General features: G+C 36.8%; 1 protein-coding gene and 2 long non-coding RNA genes across 51 annotated transcripts in view; 2 read left to right on the top strand and 1 right to left on the bottom strand.

The window, feature by feature from the left end:
- Positions 1-2,150, bottom strand: part of LOC140613813 (uncharacterized) — a 34,917-nt gene extending 32,767 nt beyond the window's left edge. For 4 of the 8 annotated variants that reach the window (XR_012014707.1, XR_012014706.1, XR_012014709.1 and 1 more), the window contains exon 1: positions 2,087-2,150. This is a non-coding gene — a long non-coding RNA (uncharacterized lncRNA). The other 4 variants (XR_012014710.1, XR_012014712.1, XR_012014708.1 and 1 more) reach the window with 4 other exon arrangements.
- Positions 1-20,733, top strand: part of MBNL1 (muscleblind like splicing regulator 1) — a 203,457-nt gene that overhangs the window by 71,476 nt on the left and 111,248 nt on the right. The gene's annotated exons all lie outside the window — the stretch shown is intronic.
- Positions 1,771-20,596, top strand: LOC140613816 (uncharacterized). The gene is made up of 3 exons (XR_012014716.1): positions 1,771-2,249; positions 3,277-8,593; positions 8,831-20,596. It is a non-coding gene; the product is annotated as an uncharacterized lncRNA (long non-coding RNA).

Here is a 20,733-nt window from a genome sequence, read left to right as displayed (position 1 = left end):
TCTAATGTACCGGACATCATTTTGTGAGAGGCTGAGATTTCATTCTTATTTTATGAGTTTTAACTGGACATTTATGATAATATTGGAAATAAGCCAAAAATTATGCTGAAAAGCCTCTGTCTGTCTTTGTAAGTTAAACCGTATAAAATTAAAATCTAGAGGAAACCATTCACCTGTCTCTTTTGTAATGGTTTATGTCATATGTCTTGATGTTGTATGTCTCACTTATGTATTTATAATAACTTTTAGCATCCTTGTTTAAAAATTAGCTAGGAGTGAAATTTTGGTAGTTCATTTTAGTTCTTCGTATTATTTGTGTAGTACCTATAATATTAATATCGCTGAAATATCTAGATCCAGTGAAAGGAGGTGTTTTCACATGAGTACTTTAATTTTAAAATAACTCCCCCTATTCTTCTTAAGACTTTTGCATTCTGTGTAGGCACAAGCATCACTGATTGCATTCTGTTTGTGATATGGCCCAAAGAGCATGTTTGCTCTCAGAAAAATGTGGACTTAGTAATGTGAAATAGCTGAGCTTCCTGGGCATTAGTAACTATTAACTTTAAATTATAATCCTGGACTGTTAAGAGTTGTATCTCAAATATTAGTGTTCATTATATGATTTAAAATGCCTCGTGGGAAATATATATTCTCACAGAGCAGTTGGTTTGGATGAGTGATAGCGTGGAGAAAAACGAACAGACAACCTTTAACATCAATAGCAAGTGTTACAAGGATCCTTTCTTTGAATGATTAGAAACTCCAAGCCTTTGGGCCATTTTCTTGACTGTATCAGTTTAATCAAACAGCTAGTTAGAAAGATCTTTGACACAACTGTCTTTGATATGAATTCAAACTTGGCGTAAAAGTCGAATTTACTTCGTGTCTAGGACAAAATTGATCACAGGAAAAGATGAGCAGTACTTTTTGTTCTTTGACTTTATTTCTCTGGGCATTTTCTTCATGACTTTGCTTTAGTATTGGCTTGATTGATTGATTGTTTTCTGAATGTCTGGAATGGCCTCTGTGTTCTTTTCCTTGGGATGAAGTTCATAATGAATATTACTTTATAGCAAATAAATATGAGTGCCAGGAAGAGTGAGAAAATGGCCAGTGTTTTTTTTTTTCACTTAGTCTAAAGGCTATATATATATATATTTTTTTTAAATCAGTGTAGGATCTTTAGAATAATTGCAAAAGCTATACACAAAAATGTTCATGGCAAAGAATAAGAGCTGGTTAAGAGCCCAGAACATGACTTCAATTGGACCTGGGTTTGGTTGCATCCGTTACTTCCTGCTGACTTGGTGTCAGTCACTGTGGCCTCTGAAAGGAGGCTAAGTGCACCTGCTATGAAGGTTCACGCGGAGTCCGCGGGATCAGTTATATAATACAGGTCACTTCACACAGTGTCTCACCCATTGTAAATACTCTGTACATGGTAGTTGCTAGTGCTGTTCTTGTCTCAGTGCTGGATTGGGTCTAAGTTATCTTTCCCCCTACGAGAGGAACTTGACCTTACGATGCAGTTTGCATGTTGTCCCAAAGATATCTACCCATTATTTGATTAAATAATTAGAAACACCTTTGATCTGGATGATGCACATAAATGTGCATGATCGCATCCGAGCTTTTTTACTTACCGGTTATCAAGAGAAGATACCCCTTAACCTCGCAACATGTGTACCGCTTGACGTTAAACTCACAGGGGTAGTATTAATGCAATAATTCAGTGTTTATATCGTTGTCTGTGCGTGGAAACCCATCTCGAAGTGCAGTTATCCATGAATGAAAAAGTGGTTGTAGCCATCTGTTCCAAATTTAGTTTCATTTAAAACTAATGCCTCTTTAGCTCTGTGCTGGTCTAAAATAAATAACTCACATTTGATATTTCAAGCACTATATTATTTATATAAATTTCTTCCTAAAAGACTCACCTAAGCCTTTTATTTTTTTTCAAAAATAAAATTGATGTTTATTCAATAAAGTACCTGCATGGCGTAGAAGGTCAAATATTAAAGTCCCATGTTTCCATGATTTGTACTATCCCTACTTCATCCTAAGCCTGTATAAACTTACTTACTTAGTAGAAAGTCAACCACTCACTTCCTCAAAGGCAGCAAGAAGTATCCAAGGCCACAGAATTCTATTTACCACATCCTCGTTCCCCACCCCCACCCCCTTCCACCGTTACTCTGAATGGATAGGGATCCAGTTCTAGCCCAAATGGTTTCTTTTGCTCCAAGGTATGTAAAGGTGCTGCCTAATTTCACAGGCTTGAGACTTTTGACTTTGGTTAGACATAGGAGAGTATATACTTTTTGCAGCAAGGAGGGGAAAAAAAACCCAGCTTCCTGATTCGACTGGTTCTCCAGGAATAGTACGGCCTCGTGGTTTCCCACGGCTAGCTTCAGGTTTTCCTTTGCAGTTGTGTGAATATTTTGCTACGTTCTAATTCAGAATATGAGCTGTGCTTTTACTGTTGGGTTTACTGAGCCATGCCACTGACACCTTGTTAAGGATATCGATTATTGCCCCCTTCTATTCTGCTGTGCATCGATTCAGTACGTGGCAGTGAGTTGGCTGTATTACTTGTTGAGAAAGGGTCAAATACATGTTCAAAGGAGATGCTTACAGTCTGTTTAATTGAGTTGGCTATTTAGGCTTTTAACGTGTGAAACAATGGGGAGAAAGTAGAGGAGGACCACTGAGGGCAGGGGAAGTAAAATTTGCCTTCAGGTTTTCAGAAGATGCCAAAAATTGTGCAAGAAGGGCTTCCTGGAATTAAGTGGTCAGTTGATACTGAGTGAACAGACGTGTAAAACCTGGGATTTTTCTCTTAAAAATCAAGGGAGGTAGCACTTTCAGATGCTCATGTTTTACTGATAAAAATTCACTTCTCTGAGAATGATTTCATGTTGAAACTACATATTACTAGTTGTAAGTAGAAATAATGAGCAGGATGTACATGTGTCTGGGGCACTCACATTTTAGGGGGATTGCAGAGATAAGCAAAATACGTAAAAATCCAATGAGTTCTTCATATTTACTGTTGTTTTGTTCCATGTTATGTAGTTTAAAAAGTTTTTTTTTTTCCCCATCTAAATAACAACACGTAAGATAAGGCCAAGATTTAGTTTCTTTAACATAGATTGTTTGACTTTTCTAAACTTTAGACAGTCCACACTTAATGTAAAAAAAAAAAAAAAAATTAACCCCCAGAATGAGATCATGGTACCATGGTTCTCTGATGAATGTTACCTTTTGTTTTAGCAGCTCCGTTGGCTCTAATCCATGGAAAAGTTTTTATTTCCCATCAGCTCCAAGGTAGGAGCCAAACCAAAGTTAAAGAAACATTTTCCAGCGGACAAGTCTCTACAGATACTATCAACAGTCGAAGAGCATGCACTTGTGCATTCTCTCTCTCTCCCTCTTTTTCTTTTACAGAAATATTAAGTTGGGAAACAATATTGAGATACCGATAATGAAAGTGACTTTATGTTAATAAAGGCAATCCTTATTAATCCTTCCTAGTCATACTATGACCTCAACGTTTAAGTTTGCTTACTTTTTAAAATATATTTGCTTCAGAACGATTGGAGGACCACTGCCTTCCTATGTTAATAATACCTTGCAGGCCTTTTTGATCTACAACCTTTGGTCACCTCTGGTTTATTTGGCTAGTGTACGATTTTTGAAGAATAGGGGAACATAGACAATTATAGCCTGGCTTTTTGAAATGCCTTTTAAAATCCTGGCCTCAAAAGACCTCCCGGTTCAGAATTAACCATAGAAATATGAAAAGCTCAGCATCGAACGTAGAGAGTCTATAAGAGAAGGTGCCAATTGGACCACTTAGGCTGCAAATATCTGCTAGACCCAAACCTTCCCCTTGCCTAGTGATCCTAAGTAGGATGCACTTAATTCCAAGTGAGTCGACAGCTTACATGGCATGCCCACTGTGTGCCAAACGTCATCTCGGCTACTTCTCCAGGCGTCCAGCACATAGTAGAAAAGACTTGGAAAGGTGTATTCCCCCCTGCCCCAGTCCTCCCCACCTCCACTTGCCCTACCAGCTAGACTCACTCAGTTGGAATCTCTAAACCAAGAAACACAGCCAGATATATTTTTAAACAGCTATATTGCTCCTGGTTAACAATCGCTCTTTTAACATTGCTGAGAGGTTCAGGGAACATAGTATTTTTGTCATGACTTCTCAATCTATATAGAAGATGTATTTTTCTCCTAAGGATAAAACCATCTGGAAATCTTCATAAGCTCCAGACTCTCACACAGAGCTGGCTTTGCTTTCTGATGAGCACTGTAGATAAGTTTTCAAACATGATTTAGGAAAACAAAATAACCTCCTTACCTACCTAGTAATCTCTTATTCAGAGTTAGAAGGTGACGTCACTTCATTTCAGTAGTGTCTTCGTTGGATTACTGATTCAAAAATAATTTTTCTCTCTAAATGACATTCCCTATGATCTCTGTTACCGTAAAAAAAAAAAATGCTATTTGATGTGTGTTGATGATAATTAGGTTTCTGTGTGTTGTATGTCTCTCATTTTGCGATCTCTTTTCTATTAATGATCGTAGCCTGTTGGTAAAAGAATAAGTGTGACTTTTCAGTTCTATAATGTGTGTCAACAGATGTGGAGTTCCAGTAATGATCTGTTTGATTTCATAACCTTTTTTTTTTTGTACAGAATTCTGTATTTCCTTACCTATCTTATTTCTTAGTATCTCTGAATAACTCCAAATAATCTCCAAATAACTCTAGTACGTCCTCTTTGAATTTCTAATGGATTCTTGCTTGTGGCACCAAAGTTAGCAGTGATGATAGTCTATTAAAACTTAGAGACCTTCTTCGGTTCACTTGACCCCTTACCTTTTAAGTATAATGGATTTAAAGGTGGCAGACTTTTCCTGCCTAAGTGGTCGTCTTCAGACATACCAAACACATAGCCTGTGTGGATATGGTTTTATAAACTATCAACACATGAGAGGGGTTCTAAGACTCCAAATGCTGTTGTTCCTTTAGAACTTCATACATATATCGCATGTGTTGTTCTAGGAAGTGGAAAATGGATGGTGAGCTTTAGCCTGTAGTATATTTTGACAGCATGAATGAGTCAAGCAAGCAATTTTCCAGACTGCTTAATAGTACAAAGGAAAGGGCTTCTAAGGAAGTCATTCTTATGACTAGCTGAAAATATTTTTTCTGAGTAACTGTTCTAGAGAAAAACAGGTCACTGTTGGAAGAAAAATGAAATCTCAAGTTACAAGCATTCTGAAAGTGATTTGATCACTAAAGTGTGTTTCTCTTATGACAAAGCTCCTTAAAAGGATACTGCTTCATGCGTTTCCAGTTATTTCTTGAATATGGTCTCGAAACCCAACAAGAAATTGTGCAACACCATGATGAGTTTTAACTCTACCATCATGGCAGATTGTTGGCCATCCTGTTTCTTGAACTGTTTTTTTTTTTTTAATTCTAGTAGCATAAATAACGCTGCATTATCATAATCTTAAAAGTAAAATGTTTTATGTTCATAAAGTGACCACAAGTCCGTCACGTGGTTGCAAACTGGATTTGAATGAAAATAGGACTTGATCGATGGAAAATCATTTGTGGGTTTACAGATTTTATGCTGGGTGGCTTGAAAAGACACATTGTCCTGCCACAGCTCTTCACCCAGGGACAGTGCTCAGTGTGAGCTTGACGGATTCCAACCGTGGGGCTTCTCATGACTGCATACATAGATCTTTGAAAGGATAGGCTGCAAATCTTGTTTCTAAGCCATGACTAGCTCTTATGTCAATTGAAGAATAGAAATAAAATCAATACACATTAAAAAATAAAAGACACTCAGCAGTCATTCACAGATTGCAGTCAGCTTTTAGATTGTAATATCCTGGCTGGTAAAGTACCCTTGATTCTTATTTTTCAGTATGAGGTTAATATTGAACATTTGGAATATAACCTACGAGTCTCATTTTTATTTGTACTGTTGGAAGGGTTTCTAGTATTTTTTGAAGTAACTTGAAAGAAAACTGGGATTTTAGCTGTGATTCCGCTTAAGGTTTCTACCAGAGTAACTGTCAAGGCAATCGCTCAGTAGTCAAGATTCCACGACAAGTGAAGCTTTATAAAAATAGTTAAGAATTAAAAACCTCAGGTGCTAGGTTTTTCCATGAAAAAAGTTTTTTTTTTTTTTCCTGTATCACTTTTAATATTGAACTCCAGTGATCCATAGATTCTTGGGATTGCAGTTAGAAGAGTCTTGAGAAACAATGTCCTACAATCCATTTGTTTTACTGCTTAGGAAACCAAGGAGCCGCTGGTGAGGTTAGGGCCCAATTACAGTCCTAAGGATCCTAAGATCATCAGGACTCTTTAAATGTGACTAGTCAGTAGGTCCCAGCAAAAACTGGAATATCTTGTCTTCATTTCATGAAAATGGCATTACTGATACACCTGGTTGATGAGAACTGCTATTAAGGTCAAGTCACTGCTGTTCACTGCTATTAAGGTGAATTACTTCCTTGACTCTTTTGATGCCTTGATTACTGGTGGCATTAAGGGTTTATGGTTTAATAGCAGGCTCTCCCCAAAAAAGTATGTGTGCATATACCTGAGTTTGTTATAAGACTAATAAAAGGATATATAGGACACAGTTTAAGATTGTAATAAGATATACAATACCCTATATTTATAGCCTATATTTTAAATTCTCCATACCCAGTTGATTCTTACAGATGCTTTTTGTTTGTTTGCTAAACGCTTACATCTTTAGCCAACCTGCAGTTGCAGGTGACAGATGGATTTAGTTCTCTCTGTGCTCTTATTCATAAAAGGTCCTTATTATACAATGACTGTCAGATGAGACATACTCTATGAAATGATTACGTTTTCTTATTTTTTTATGATTACGTTTTCTTGTCTACTTCTCCCGAGCATTCTGTCACAGAGTAAATCACATCTTACATTCATTTGTTAATGTTTCTTCCCCCCCCCCCATTAGCATTTAAGCTCCCTAAGAATGGGAAGCTTACATTAATTACCTCTGTATGTATGGTGTTTTGAATATCTTTGGCATCTATTAAGTGTTTGTTGAATTGAAAGCCAAGTTTTTTCCTGACCATGACCAATAATCATGTGCTTTTTTTGAAAAAATATTTTACAGGGGGAGGAGGGGCAGAGGGAGAGAGAGAATCAGAAACTCAAGCAGACCCCCAGCTGAGCGGGCAGCTGGATGTGGGGCTTGAACTCACAGCCCTGAGATGATGAGCTGAGTCAAAGTCAAAGAGTCCCAATGCTGAACCTACGTGCTTTTATGAATTCAGTGTTGGAGAATTTTTTCATGGAATGGGACATTTATTGGCTAGCAACATGTAACTATAAACTATTTCTCGAAGGAGTCCCTCATTTATTGTAGGACTCAAGCAGTTAAATTGCTCTGACACTCTAATGGGTTGTTTATGTTCTCTTGGTGTAAATTTCTAGAACGGGCCTTTTTTTGCACTTAAGCCATGTTCTGCATGTTATCTTGTACATAGGGACCTGGCCAGGCTTCCTGATACATGGGTGTGTATACAGCCCATGGCTCTAATGGGGAATGGTCACTAGTGGGTGCAGTGGCACAAAACAGTTATTTTTGTAACAATATTAGCTCTCTGTTAGTAAAAGTGCTTTGTTAAGAAAGTATCAAGCTTATGTAGAATAATACCCTCCAAAAGTTGCATAGGGAGGAGAAGTGATATTACCAGGATAGCAGCATTATTAGTGTTTTGTTTTTTCTTTCTTTCTTCTTCTCCCCCCCCCCCCTTTTTAATGAACTACTGAGAATATCAAGAAGAACCTTGACCAGTGTTGGTATTTATTATGAGAGGAACATTCTGGGAACCAGACTGCAACTATAGCAACTATAATTATTATTTTATTGTAGAAATAATAGTAGCAAAGGTACGTGCTATTTATAGAGAGGTCCATGTATCTGTGTTGCCCTTAAATTTCTCCGCACTTTACTTTCAGAAGAAAAAATAATAAAGTTTTGTCTTCCAAGCGTGAAAACGTTCCAGTATTGTAAATCTTCAACCTGAAACAGAAAAGAGAATCTAGGCTTCCGAAAAATATAAATGCCTAGGCCCTGCCCCTTGTTAACCTGCTCACTGCTTTTTCCCCTCTAGTAATTATTTTAGGAGCTATATGATAGAAGCTGTTTTAAAAAAAAGAAAAAGTTCGAGATGGTCAAAAATGATCCAGATTATGTGTGGATACCGGTAGTCCTGGCAATTAAGTATTTGAGAAGAGACCTATATTTATCCACTTTGAAGAGGGTCATCAGGAGGGATTAAAAATTTAGCACTTCAGGCTCATTATGGGTTAGAGTGTAGTAATTATGTAGCTGGTAACAAATGCTACAATCACCACTTGAACATTAAGATATATTACTCCTTGAGACTTATGGGCCCCTCTTCAAGGAGCTTCACAATTCGTACATGTCACCTGCTTAGAGAATAAGTTCTGCTGATCCATTATTTTAGATTTGGCATGCTTTTCTGCAGAGTGTGTTTTCCGAAAAAGGTAAGGCCTTGATAATGATCTTTTTTTTTTTTTTTTTTTTTTTAAATATTCTTTTTTTTTTTTTTTTTTTTTTTAATTTTTTATTTATTTATGATAGTCACAGAGAGAGAGAGGCAGAGACACAGGCAGAGGGAGAAGCAGGCTCCATGCACCGGGAGCCCGACGTGGGATTCGATCCCGGGTCTCCAGGATCGCGCCCTGGGCCAAAGGCAGGCGCTAAACCACTGCGCCACCCAGGGATCCCCCTTGATAATGATCTTAAGGAGATAGGGGCCGTGTGTGGAGTATCTCCCCTTGGCATGAAGCAGTACTTAATTGTTCTGAGCAGTGAGCCTTTGCACACAGTGCTCCAAAGAGAGGAGTTTAGAGAAGAGCTCTCTGTACTACATTTATTTTGTTTGCTGATAATTAGGAGGCTAGCCTAATTTTCTAATCTTGCAGGTTTGGAAAATAACTAAAATGTTCAGGAGAGAGCAAATTGAGCCTGGTGTGCCGTTCTTCATCATGAAATTTTTAAGGAGTTTAGTATCAGTGACTCCACATACCTCTATATCCGGCCACGCTTCCTGTTTGTAGAGCATGCAGGGACATGTGAATGTCAAGAGAATGTGTATTCAGATCCACTTTCAGACTAAAGTGGAAGAGAGAGTAATATTTTCTCTTGAGTTTTTTGTTGTTTTTGTTTTTGTTTTTTAAGTCTGGACAGAACAGTTTTAATGATTCTCTTAATCTCTAACCCCAAAACTATTCACTCTTGTGTTTAGATAGGATTCTAATTAGTTAGGTGATATTGCAATTGTATAGAAACATGAAAACACGTACATTACTTGTAAGGTTATTTTCCTGCATGAAAATGCAGTGTCAATAGACGTGTTAGAACTCTACTCTCGTCCTAGGACAGACCATTGTAGTCAGTTTGAATCTCCATGCTCCCTGTCTGGGAGCTTTTTAAAAGCAGAGACTGGGCCTGGGTCATCTGTGAATCTCTACTGTCTGCCCATAGGGCTGACACATGTAACCTTCCAATAAATACTAGTTTGCTTTACTATTATTAAAATAGGACAAAATGTGGAGTGCCGGTTGAAACCTTAGCTCCAGATCCATGCCATAACCATCCTTACCCCACCTCCACACCTTACCAAAAAAAAAAAAATTAAAATTAAACTAATTATAGGTGTTTCAGTTATAAATTAGACCATACATTTCATTAAAAGTTGACACAGTCACCTCTTTGAAGGCCTCCTTCATTCAAGGAAATGAAACCAGCATTGTAGGTAGAACACTAGAATTATTTAAGTTGAATTTTCATTTCTCAACTAATTGTGATATCACAAAGATAAAAATATACACCTATAATTTCACCTCAGTCTGATAACTGGGCTGAAAAAATTGTCAGTTTAGTTAAGTAACAAAATTGGTTCGAGATATTTTATGTGCTAGGCAACTGTGTTGTTGATTTTTTTTTTCATTTTTAATCATTTATTCTGTGAATTTTTCTCCCCTAAGGCGCTAGACTAAAAAAGTGATATCTTTCTGCTGTTGATAAGCATTATGAGTAAAAATCAATAGTTAAATTGACCCAGTAAAAGATGTCTGGGGCTTACTATTGAGACAAGCACATCAGAAAACATATAGAGACTCTAACAAGGCTCAGAAGCATCTCTTGCATTTGTTTTGCATGTGTGTTAAATAGCATAACGAGGTGCTAATGAATCGCATTTTTTTTCTATGGCATCTCTTTAAGTGAGGATTCTGTTAAATTGCAGATAGGCTGCAGGGTCTTGAGAACCAGATTCAGTCACGGGTCAGCAGCGCGCTGCCCACATGCCCCAAATGCAGACATCTGGTTTGAGGTTGCCAGACCTCTCAGGAAATTTGTATTTAATTTAACTTTTTTTTTTTTTTTTTGCTTTACTAATCATCGGTTGCTTCTCTTCAACATTATATTTGCATTCTATGTGAAAAATAGATTTTATGTATTGTTAAAAAATATCTATTTTTAATAGATGTACTTATCTATTGGACGCCATTGTTCAGTGATAAAGGGATTTTGTAAGGAGATAGGATCAATACATATCAGCATTAATAATTTTAACTCCCTTTTGTCCACACTTAAAATTCATCTAACTATGCTTATTCATTCAATACCATTGTTACATGAGTAACCTGAAGGAAGTTTTTAAAGCACTGGTGTAAACACACTAATATTAATCATTTCAACTCTCTCTTGTATACATATATCTGTACATTCTTTAACTATCAATAAGACTCCATGTATATAAATCTAGTTCCATGATTGACTTTTTTCCTCTCTCCTTATGATCAGTATCATTCAACACTTTTTATACGGCGGGAAGCTTGTAAAACACAGGGTATGCAAAAGTAATCTTACTTTTTTTGGTTGCTATGTCTTTTGAAGACCCAAATCAAATAATTGCCTTCGTTTTTGATTTTTAACTTTTTTGTTTTCATTTTTAACTTTTTTGTTTTCATTTTTAACTTTTCTAGTTGGAAATAAATCCTCTTATGTGTTACCTGAGGGAGGGGTGGTTTAGTAGGAAGTCACTTAGTAATCACAGTTCATTAATCACATAGAAAAAAACACTTTAAAAAAAATGTCAGTTCTTCATTCATAGAAAATGTATGTTTCCTTGAGGAATCTCTGTGAATTACTTGTTCATCCTCATTGCCTTTCATACTTTATATTAAACTCCTTAGAAGTTCATTAACTTCAAACATGAATCGGCTGTTACTTGTGTACAGAGCCCTGTAGACAGAGCTGGCCATCGGACCTTTTTGTATGCTTGTAATCCTCTTGATCATATAATCAGCCTGTTAATTTAACTCTTTACTGAATCGGTTGTTGCAGGCCAGTGGTGAGATGGAGCTGGCTCACCTAAGATGATGTCACGTTTGCAGCTTGAACTTGGCCACGGAGGGAGTCGTTACCTCGTGGAAATTTGACAAATGCTCCAACTCAAGGTCCCTCCCTCTTCCAGACAGCCACTTAGACACTTAGCAGCCCTCACTGTTTATAGTGTCATCTCTTCTTTTTTAAATCCATTGACCACGTAGGATACCCAGGTAGAATTTTATTTCCAGGTATTTTCTTTCCACATTGTTTGAAACATTCAGAACATCGCTTAATACACCACTTGCTAACGGACTGACTGAGCAAGTTACGTGGCCCTTCTGTGCCCCGGTGTCCCAATCTGTAAGCCAGGTATGATAAAGGGACCTACCTTGGGCTTGATGTGAGGTTGAATAAGAAATACATTTGTCTCGGGATATTAGCAAAATACCTGGAGCACAGTGAGCACTCAGATAGTACCTCCATTTGTCTCTTCATACCCTAATTAATAGATGTTTATCGATCTCCTCCTAGGTACTTAGCATTTTGTTGGTCCAGTGGGTCACACCGATTGAAGCCCAGTGCCTATAACGTGGGATGTTAGTGATACTGCCCTGTTGCAGAAGAGAAAGCTCTTTTGCTCTTCCAGTCTAATGTTTTCTGTCCTTTCTTTGTGCATAGAACTTTCCTTCCTTCCCTGAAATAATTTTGTAAGCCATTTCATATTTAGATTTACAGTCGATATTACTTCCACTAGGAAGCCTCTCCTCACCCTAGCCCTGGCCATGTTACTGTCCTCTTTGTGTCTGTGATATGCCCCATTCATATCTTTATCATTGTTTTTGACACATGGATCATCATTATGTATATATCTCCCTCCCTCTCTGGATTTGGGTGCATGACTTGTGACTTACCACCTTTGTGTTCTTACTATTTAGTGGAATACTTGATACGTAGTAGACCCATTAGAAATGTATGGTGAACGGTTGTTGGTCGAAAGAATATGACACAGACTTTGCTCATTAAAGACCTTATTACTTGATTGAAGAGGTAACACAGATACATGTGACATGAAGGTGAATAAGAAAGCATTTTAATAATATCTATATTTTTAGATATTTTAAGTTTATAATTTTTCTATATATGTATATGATTTTTTGAAGTAGGTTAAATCTATCATTTTTCTGTCATAGATACAGATATTTATGTTCGGACATAAAAGAATTGAATTAGGTCAGCCAGATCAGAGTATAAGAAGCCAAGTCTAGCTGGTCAACTGGGCTTTGTGACTGTGGGTCAGAAATATAACAAACTTTGATTATTCTTCCAGACAGTAACTCATTCTCTTTTGCTTTCTGTTTGTGGTGTTTTTTTTTAAGCTTTTACAAATTATTATGGCAATTTTCAAGCATACACAAAATTAGAGAAAATATAACGGTATTTTTGGCATGTGTATGAATCAGCATTTTGTATGCCTGTATCCATATTATGCATCAGACAACATTTTACCCATCTTGTTTCGTTCATTACCTCCCATATATACCTTTTATTCCTGATGTATTTTAAAAAGGATGCCAGACATCCTATTAGTATATCTATAAATTCTTTAGTATATATCTATAACAGATTAGAACTTGTTTCAAATATAACCCTATTTCCAAATCTATCAAAATTGACAATAATTGCATTATATTACTTAGTACTCACTTTATGTTCAATTTTTCCCTATTGTCACTGTGAGATCTCTTTAATTGGTGGAGTGACCAGATGAGCATCTAAACAGGATTTACACATTCTATTTGGATGTTACATCTTTTAAGATCCTTTTAGTCTATGATAATTTCTGCTCCTTTTTTTCTCCCCATGCTTTTATTTGTTGAAAAATTCAATCATTGTCATGAAGAAGGTTTGAGGTTCCAAATTTAGCTAGTTGTTTCCCTATAATGTTGTTTACCTTGTTGTTCTATCACCCTCATTTTCTGTAGACTAGAAATTAAAGCTAGAATTGAGTTCAGTTGTAATTAATTTATTATTATTTGGTGAGAATACTTCTCGATGGTGCTGTGTACTTTTCGCTTGCATCACACCAAAGGGGCATAATTTCTGGTGTTCCCATTTTTAATGGTGCTGAAATCTATCAGTGAGTTCAGGTCAGCTTAGGCCGGTTCTTCATCAGGCTTGGACCAGTGGCTTCCCCTCATTTTTGATCAGTTCTTAGATTCATGGTTTTTTAAGAGATTGCCGAATGGTGAGTTTTAATTATATCATACCTGCTGCATTCACTATGTGTAATTTTTCTAACAAAGAACTTTTTCTTAATGACTGGTACCTCCACGATATGGTTTATATTAGAGAAAAATGCAGGAGTTTTATTGTATTTATCAATTTCAGATTCAGACATTAACTTTTTTCTTAATATAAGACCTAAATATAGTTACAGATACATTCAAAGTATTCTAACAAATTTTGATACAAATTTCCCTTGGGGATATTCTTTGAATTATTTCTCCTAATCCTCATTTTGATTAATGCATTTTGAGAATATTATTTCCCACAGTTCCAGGAAGTATCTTGTCTTTCCTTTTTAGTTTACCGTAATATACCCCTATATGGTTGAGTTTATCCACTTAGAAGATATTTATCGAGCGTCATTTTTTTGGGGGGGGGGGTGGTAAACACTGTGCTAGTCCCTGGGGATGTGGCCATGAGCCCTGCCTTTCTTATAGAATATATAGATTGGATTTGTTTTCTACTTCTGATGTGATGTGATTTTCCAAAATGTGTATGTGAATCCGGTTTTGGTTACTATAATATTTGATGTCCTATATCATAAATATTAACCAAGAATGTTTTAGCTGGCTTTAGAGTCCCTGGCCCTAGAGTCTGAAATAGAGACAGGAAAGAAGTTTGAAAGTGAGGTTGTTTGTGCTGACCCAAAGAAAAGTGGGATGTGTCCATGTAGAGCATTGTATGTGACAAACAAGGAAGTTTAATTTTTGTTATTTGAAAAAGTAAGAAGAGGCAATAATGGGGATTCCCCCCAAGTCTAAAAGTAAATGGTAAGATCTTTTGCTATTTTAACTTAAGCAAATATTGGAACTTCATTTGACTTTTATTTTCAGGAAGTGAGAGTGACATTGTAGGGATGTCTTTATCTCCTATAATTCAAGTGTGTTTTGTCAGGATGTTTAAAGGTGTTTTTGGATTTTAGAAAACGTACAATTTCTAAAGCCTTGTGAACATCTTCTTGGATGGCTAGCCAGTGTAAATAGGACCAGTAAGAAACTGCCTTCTCAGAGGGATTCTATGACTATGAGATAATGAATATAATATTGAATTTGCCAAAAAAAAAAATGAACTACGTAAATCTGAGGTTGTGATTAACATTTTGTTAGGCATACAATATTATACTGTAAATTTTAGATATATTTAAATAGTCATCATAATTCTAAATCTCAGATGTTTTCTCTAGGATTGAAACTCTATTCATGGGGGATCCCCGGGTGGCTCATCAGTTGAGCACCGCCTTCAGCCCAGGGTGTGATCATGGAGTCCCGGGATCGAGTCCCACGCCGGGCTCCTTGCATGGAGCCTGCTTCTCCCTCTGCCTGTGTCTCTGCCTCTCTCTGTGTTCTCATGAATAAATAAATAAAATCTTAAAAAAAAAAAAAAAGGAACTCTACTCATCTTCAGATAGTATAGCTCTATAGCTGTTATTGATGATTTAGGGTTAGGGTAGAGGTCAGATCCTTGGCATATAATTAAAATAATTTTTTTGGAAATGAAAATCAGAAAGGTGAAGACCTTTACATTCTGCCTATTAAGTCTATGCTCACATGTTTTATGATGTGATGGGGAAATGCTGGAAAGCAAGAGAAATTTATTTTTAATTTTTTATTTTAATTTATTTTTTTTTTAGAAATTTATTTTTTAAAGAAGTGGCGTTATGTTGCTTTGCTAGCACTTATTAGGAACTTTGAAAGGAGACAAAAAGCTAAGCCCTTTTAATTGTGGTGTGTGGTAATAGAGGATTAGACTGAATTTAACTTTGAAGACCAACACATGGACATTTGTATTATGTCAGTTGAGAGAATAGTTGCATTTTTGGGCTGAAGAGATAGCTTAATCTGAATAGCACAAAAGTCGACAAAAAAGTTTGCTAATAGATAAATATTGACTGTTTTAATCTGTTGAAAACGGAAGGCTAGCATCAAGGATACAGTAGTAAAATTCTAAAAGGAGTTGTTGAAAAGTAAACGTTACGCAACATGAAAAGAATACCAGGGGAAAAACTGACAGAGTAGAATAACAGGAAGATTAGTCATTTCTGGAAGGGAAAAAAAAGGTGGAGAGAGGGGGAAGAAATATTTTAAACAGGAATGTAGAACTGGAAGTGCTAGTGCTAAGAGACAGATACGAGCTAATTTAGGAGTGAAACCAGGCCTAAAATAGGAATAATACTGGTCGCATGTAATTTTACAATATAAAGTTTGTATTAATGACAAACAAAAATAAAAACGGGGGACTTTTCTGTTCGGTCTTAAGAGAACCCTGTAAAAATAAAAGAATGATGTTTACTCTTTAACCTCGTTGACTTGGCTGAGGTCAGCCAGCAGTGTCAAATGTGCGTGAAGAAAATGTATTTCTTTTAAAACAAACTAACATCCTACTATTTTCAGGCATTCTGGATATTTCAAAATATGTATGCTATTTGGTTTGAAATAATTTTCCCTTCGCATTTTCTTATCTGACAACTGAAGGAGTCACAGTCTCCAAATATTTTAAGAATTATTTCTGTAAGTCCTCAAAAATGTTACTTGTAACTCTCTGTGTATCTTAAATGTATATATAACAATCCCTATAACAGAAAAGAAGAAAGTAAACCTCACAAGTGTGTGTGTGTCCACACGTATATGTATATGTAATCCCATTAGTCCCTAGTTTCTACCCAAGGTTTTAGAGGCATTTGTGGAACAGGTTTTGCTGGAAGCATTTTCCAATCTCTCTGAATGTTCTCCTCTGTCATATGGGAACAGCAATAAGCCTGCCCTCAAAGTTGTGCAATGAGGATGAAGCCATATACCTGACATGGAGGTGGTATTTGTCCTTTTAATTTATAATCTTGTACCCAGACATGAAACAGAGGCTTGTAGGATGCATTTTAACCAACACATGGGAAGATGGATGGTTGCTGTAGAAGCTCTTACTCATACCTTGACAACTTAAACTGTCATTTGATAAGTTACATACGTATCCCCACTTGACAAATACAAAAGGATTACTTCTCTTGGCCATTGCTTAGTAACTCCGGGAAACAATAAATTCCATAAAATGTATTAAAATCAAGTAGATATCTCTAGTGTTATGTAAGCATGATAGCAGGGCAAAGTCTACGTATTCTTCGATCAAGAAGAAAATGACATTATTATTTAAATGCAGAAAATGGCTTATGTATATTGAAATAAGGATAACAAACCAATTTAGAGACCCAAGACTGCTATTATTTTATGCAACTGTATGTAATATATCATTCCGTATCATCCAATTAATAGAGAAATGTAATCTGTATAATCAGGTAAGCATTTCCTGTTGATTTGACTGCCAAATTGTAATTTTTTCATGGTTCATGTGCGCAGACTTGCTGAGATAAATTCTAACTCCAGCACAAAATTTGGTGTTACATGAGCACTAAATAGTACTAAAAAAAAATCTCTTTCTCTTCCTTTCCCTCTCTCCTCTTTCTCTCTTTGTCTCTCCTCTCTATCCTTATCCACACAAACACAGGCACTTTCCACACACACACACACACACACACACACACACACAGAGTCCCTGGGCTTAACTGCTTAACTACATAGGAAATGTTTATTTTCCAAACTACAGAAAACAAACGTTATCTCGAACACTGAAAGTCCTTCCTTTTCCTGGTTTGGAAACACTAAGTCATACTGAGTTGCTTGTAGATTTTCTTTAGCTAGCATTCAGGTTTATTTAAAGCAAAAGGTTGCAAGGACAAAATGACTCAGGAATTTGTAATGCACAATTACAGCTTTTCACTTTTAGGTCACCAGTTTATAGTTGACTGACTTAGTATTAGTTAAGGATTGGTAAAAATGCGTTGTTTAGTTTCAGGAGAAGGTGGGTTGCTCACTGCAATGTCACCTGTGTTGATCTAAACATGACCTAGAGTCAGTGCTTATTAATAGGTTTCTTTCCAGATAAAGCCAAGTTCAAGGAATTAAATGAAAGAGAGTATGCCCAGTAGTAAGACTTGATGAACAAGAAGCAGCTCACGTGGTCAGCTACAGATATAACTTCTGTTATTTGATGTCGTTTTGAAAGTAAAGTCTTAAAATGACCCACACTTGTGTGTTTTTAATTGCACTGTTGTTAACATCAGCAAGAAATAATGATTGTAGCTGCAGTAGATAGCTTGAACAGTCAGAAAATATAAATATAAATATATATATTTTGACTTGAATAATTGAGTTCTGACCTCCCTGGTGTATCACTTAGTAGAGCCAAGGTCATAGAAATCATCTGTTATGATCTATCTTATATAAAAGCCTAGGAGATTACTTTGTTTTCCTCACCCAAAAGATGTCAGAATGTGGTGTTTTTTGTTTTTTTTTTTTAGAACTTCTGAATAACTTTTGTGTTAATTTAGTGTTAGCATTGAAGACAGATAAATTTAAATCTTGCTGTTAGCCAAAGAGTGAATCAAGCTTATGTGGGTACAATGTATAATGCCACCACTCAAGGAATTCTGGAGAGAAGATAATTGTCTAGAGATTGGGTAAAGAATTGTCGTCTTCCTTCTTTGGGAACTTTTGATTTTAAAAATAATCGAGAGTAAATAGACTGGAATGCAGCACCTCAAGCAGTGCCACATGAGCACCTAAATTTCTTCTTGCTAAATGCCACCAAATGGCTACATTTCTTATAGCTTGTGGCTAAATTCTGACAGAGGGTAGATGCCTTCACCATAACTGTATTTTCTCTCTGAAGTTTTCTGGTTTCTTGTGCTAACTTATATTAGGTTAAAGCCAGAAAAGCTGAAGCTAGCCACACTTAATCTGGAGAGTTAGGCTCGCTGCCCAATTAAAGACAAAGATGGGTTTCAGTATTCTTCATTGGTTTCTTAGTCTCACATTTTTGACCGTAGGTGCTTGACTTGAGCTGTCTGAGCTGACCCAGATGGCTTTGTGTCCTCAAGAGCTAATTCAGAGAAGGTCATTTCAGCTGCTGAATATTCAAGGAGGTGTCTTGGTCCAAGGTTACTTCAGCTCATAACTCAAGGGATGATCCTGAGATTTCTGAAGCTTCCTCTAACCTCACAATTATTGTCTTGGTCCCGCACATAATTAAATGTATAATTAAATGATGGCAGTGAAATAGAAGTATGGCTGCCAGCAATGGTCATCCCCCCAACAGGATGGCCAGTACTTGAGTGATAATGATGTTATTACCGCCCTGTTAGTGCTTCTGAAGATATGATATACTTGAGAAAAAAAAAAAAAAGGTGAAAACTGAAATTGTGCTTGGCTTCTTTTGAAATCTAAGAACCACACGAAACATTTAATTCCTCAAGTTAGTAAACATCGTTAAGAGAAATGGATGTAGACTTGTGTATCTTGTAAACTGATGTACTTTATGCATATTAAGTTTTTGGAAAGACACAGAAATAGCAGATCCTCTTCCCACCAGAGTTCTGGCCAGGCCTGGCAGTTCCCACTCCCTTTCTTGAAGTGTCAGGCACCATCAGCTTTCAAGAGGCAGAGGAGGATAGGTGGAGGCATAAACCACAACCTGAGGAGCTGCCTTCCCTGGGTTCACAGTTTACATTTGCTCCTTCGTAGCTGTATGACTTTTGGCAACTTCCTTAACACTCTATGCCTCTGAGTGCTCCGATGCACTCCACTAAATGGGAGCATATCTCCCTTGTTGGGGGTGTCATGAGCCTTATAACACATGTCAAGAACATATGGAATTTTCGTGGCCCACGATTTGTACCTTATGCATGTTAACCATTATTAAATTCCTAATCTTATGGAAACACTTTCCAAAATCTATCTTGTGAAAGCTGTACTTGCAAATACACAAAGCAATGAAAACCAAAACCGGTGTGGCAGTTTTAACAAAAGGTTCAAGAGCTGCAGGTCTGAACTGGACAGCCCGGGTCCTCGGCAGGTGCGAGCTCCTTTGAGAGCTGACTTTGAGCGTGTGATGGAACCGGAGTATCCTCATTTGCAAAATGAGGCAGTAATAATAGGGGATCTGTAGTTTCTGTGAAGATTGAATGGGATAATGCATTTAAAGCGCTAGGACCAGTGCCTGGCACCTGGTAAGTGGTGAAAAGTATTAACATACAGAGAATATTGTATTCTAAGATTCTGTGTGTGCAGGGCTTCCATTTTGCTAATGAGATTTGGAATTCTCTACTACGGAGGGAGCAAAGTTTCTGTTTTCTGGTATTAATGACTCTTCACAATTATTCTCTAATAAGTAAATAGCATTTATGTATTAGGAAAAAAGTCATCTGTTTTACACATATCCTTGGTTGAGCTATTTGAATTGTTTCGAGGTATTTAAATTTTTAAAAATCTCATCTGGATAACTTTTTATGTCTGTAAGATTTCAGCTCTGGAGACATCCGTTAGGTAAATGCCTCGTCAATGAAGTTACCTGGCCGACTCTTTTGTGCAGCGATATTCTAGCCCCTGGTTAAGTTGAACGGCACTGAAAGCAAAAGCAATTCATCAATAACATCAAAATGGAAATAGAATATAGTAGCAAAGAAGTCATTGCTCCTTCTGTAAAATAAAGATCATATCGTAAGACCTGATATTTCCCCATCCGTTGGGAGTGTTGTAAAGATTATGAAAACATTAGTGTTTGCAAGAAGCGACTGTGTGCCAGGAAGGCAGATAGAACATTAGGAAAGAAGTGGCCAATATTGCACGAAGGCGTTTATTTTATATGGTAACATCCTTTCTTTCATTAACAGGGACCTTTAGGGCGATCCACTTGCTTGGTAGGAGTGAGGAGGGCGAATGGATTCTTAAAAGGGCTCATCAGGACCTCCTTGTAATAGAGTGAAACCTTTAAGAACATGTTTTCCATAGAATTAGAGACTAAGAATTTCATAGTGACGGTATATTTATTGCCTTGTTTGGGGAGCAGATTTTAAGCATGATCACAGTAAAAACACCTGTTTTGACACTCTGGGAAAAGGTGCAAACATACGGGCAAACTCTGTCTAGGTGTAGAGTAAACAAGAGTGCTTTGG

Source organism: Canis lupus, chromosome 22, assembly GCF_048164855.1.
Source record: "Canis lupus baileyi chromosome 22, mCanLup2.hap1, whole genome shotgun sequence".
Taxonomy (NCBI): domain Eukaryota; kingdom Metazoa; phylum Chordata; class Mammalia; order Carnivora; family Canidae; genus Canis; species Canis lupus.
This window is presented reverse-complemented; position numbering and strand designations above follow the sequence as displayed.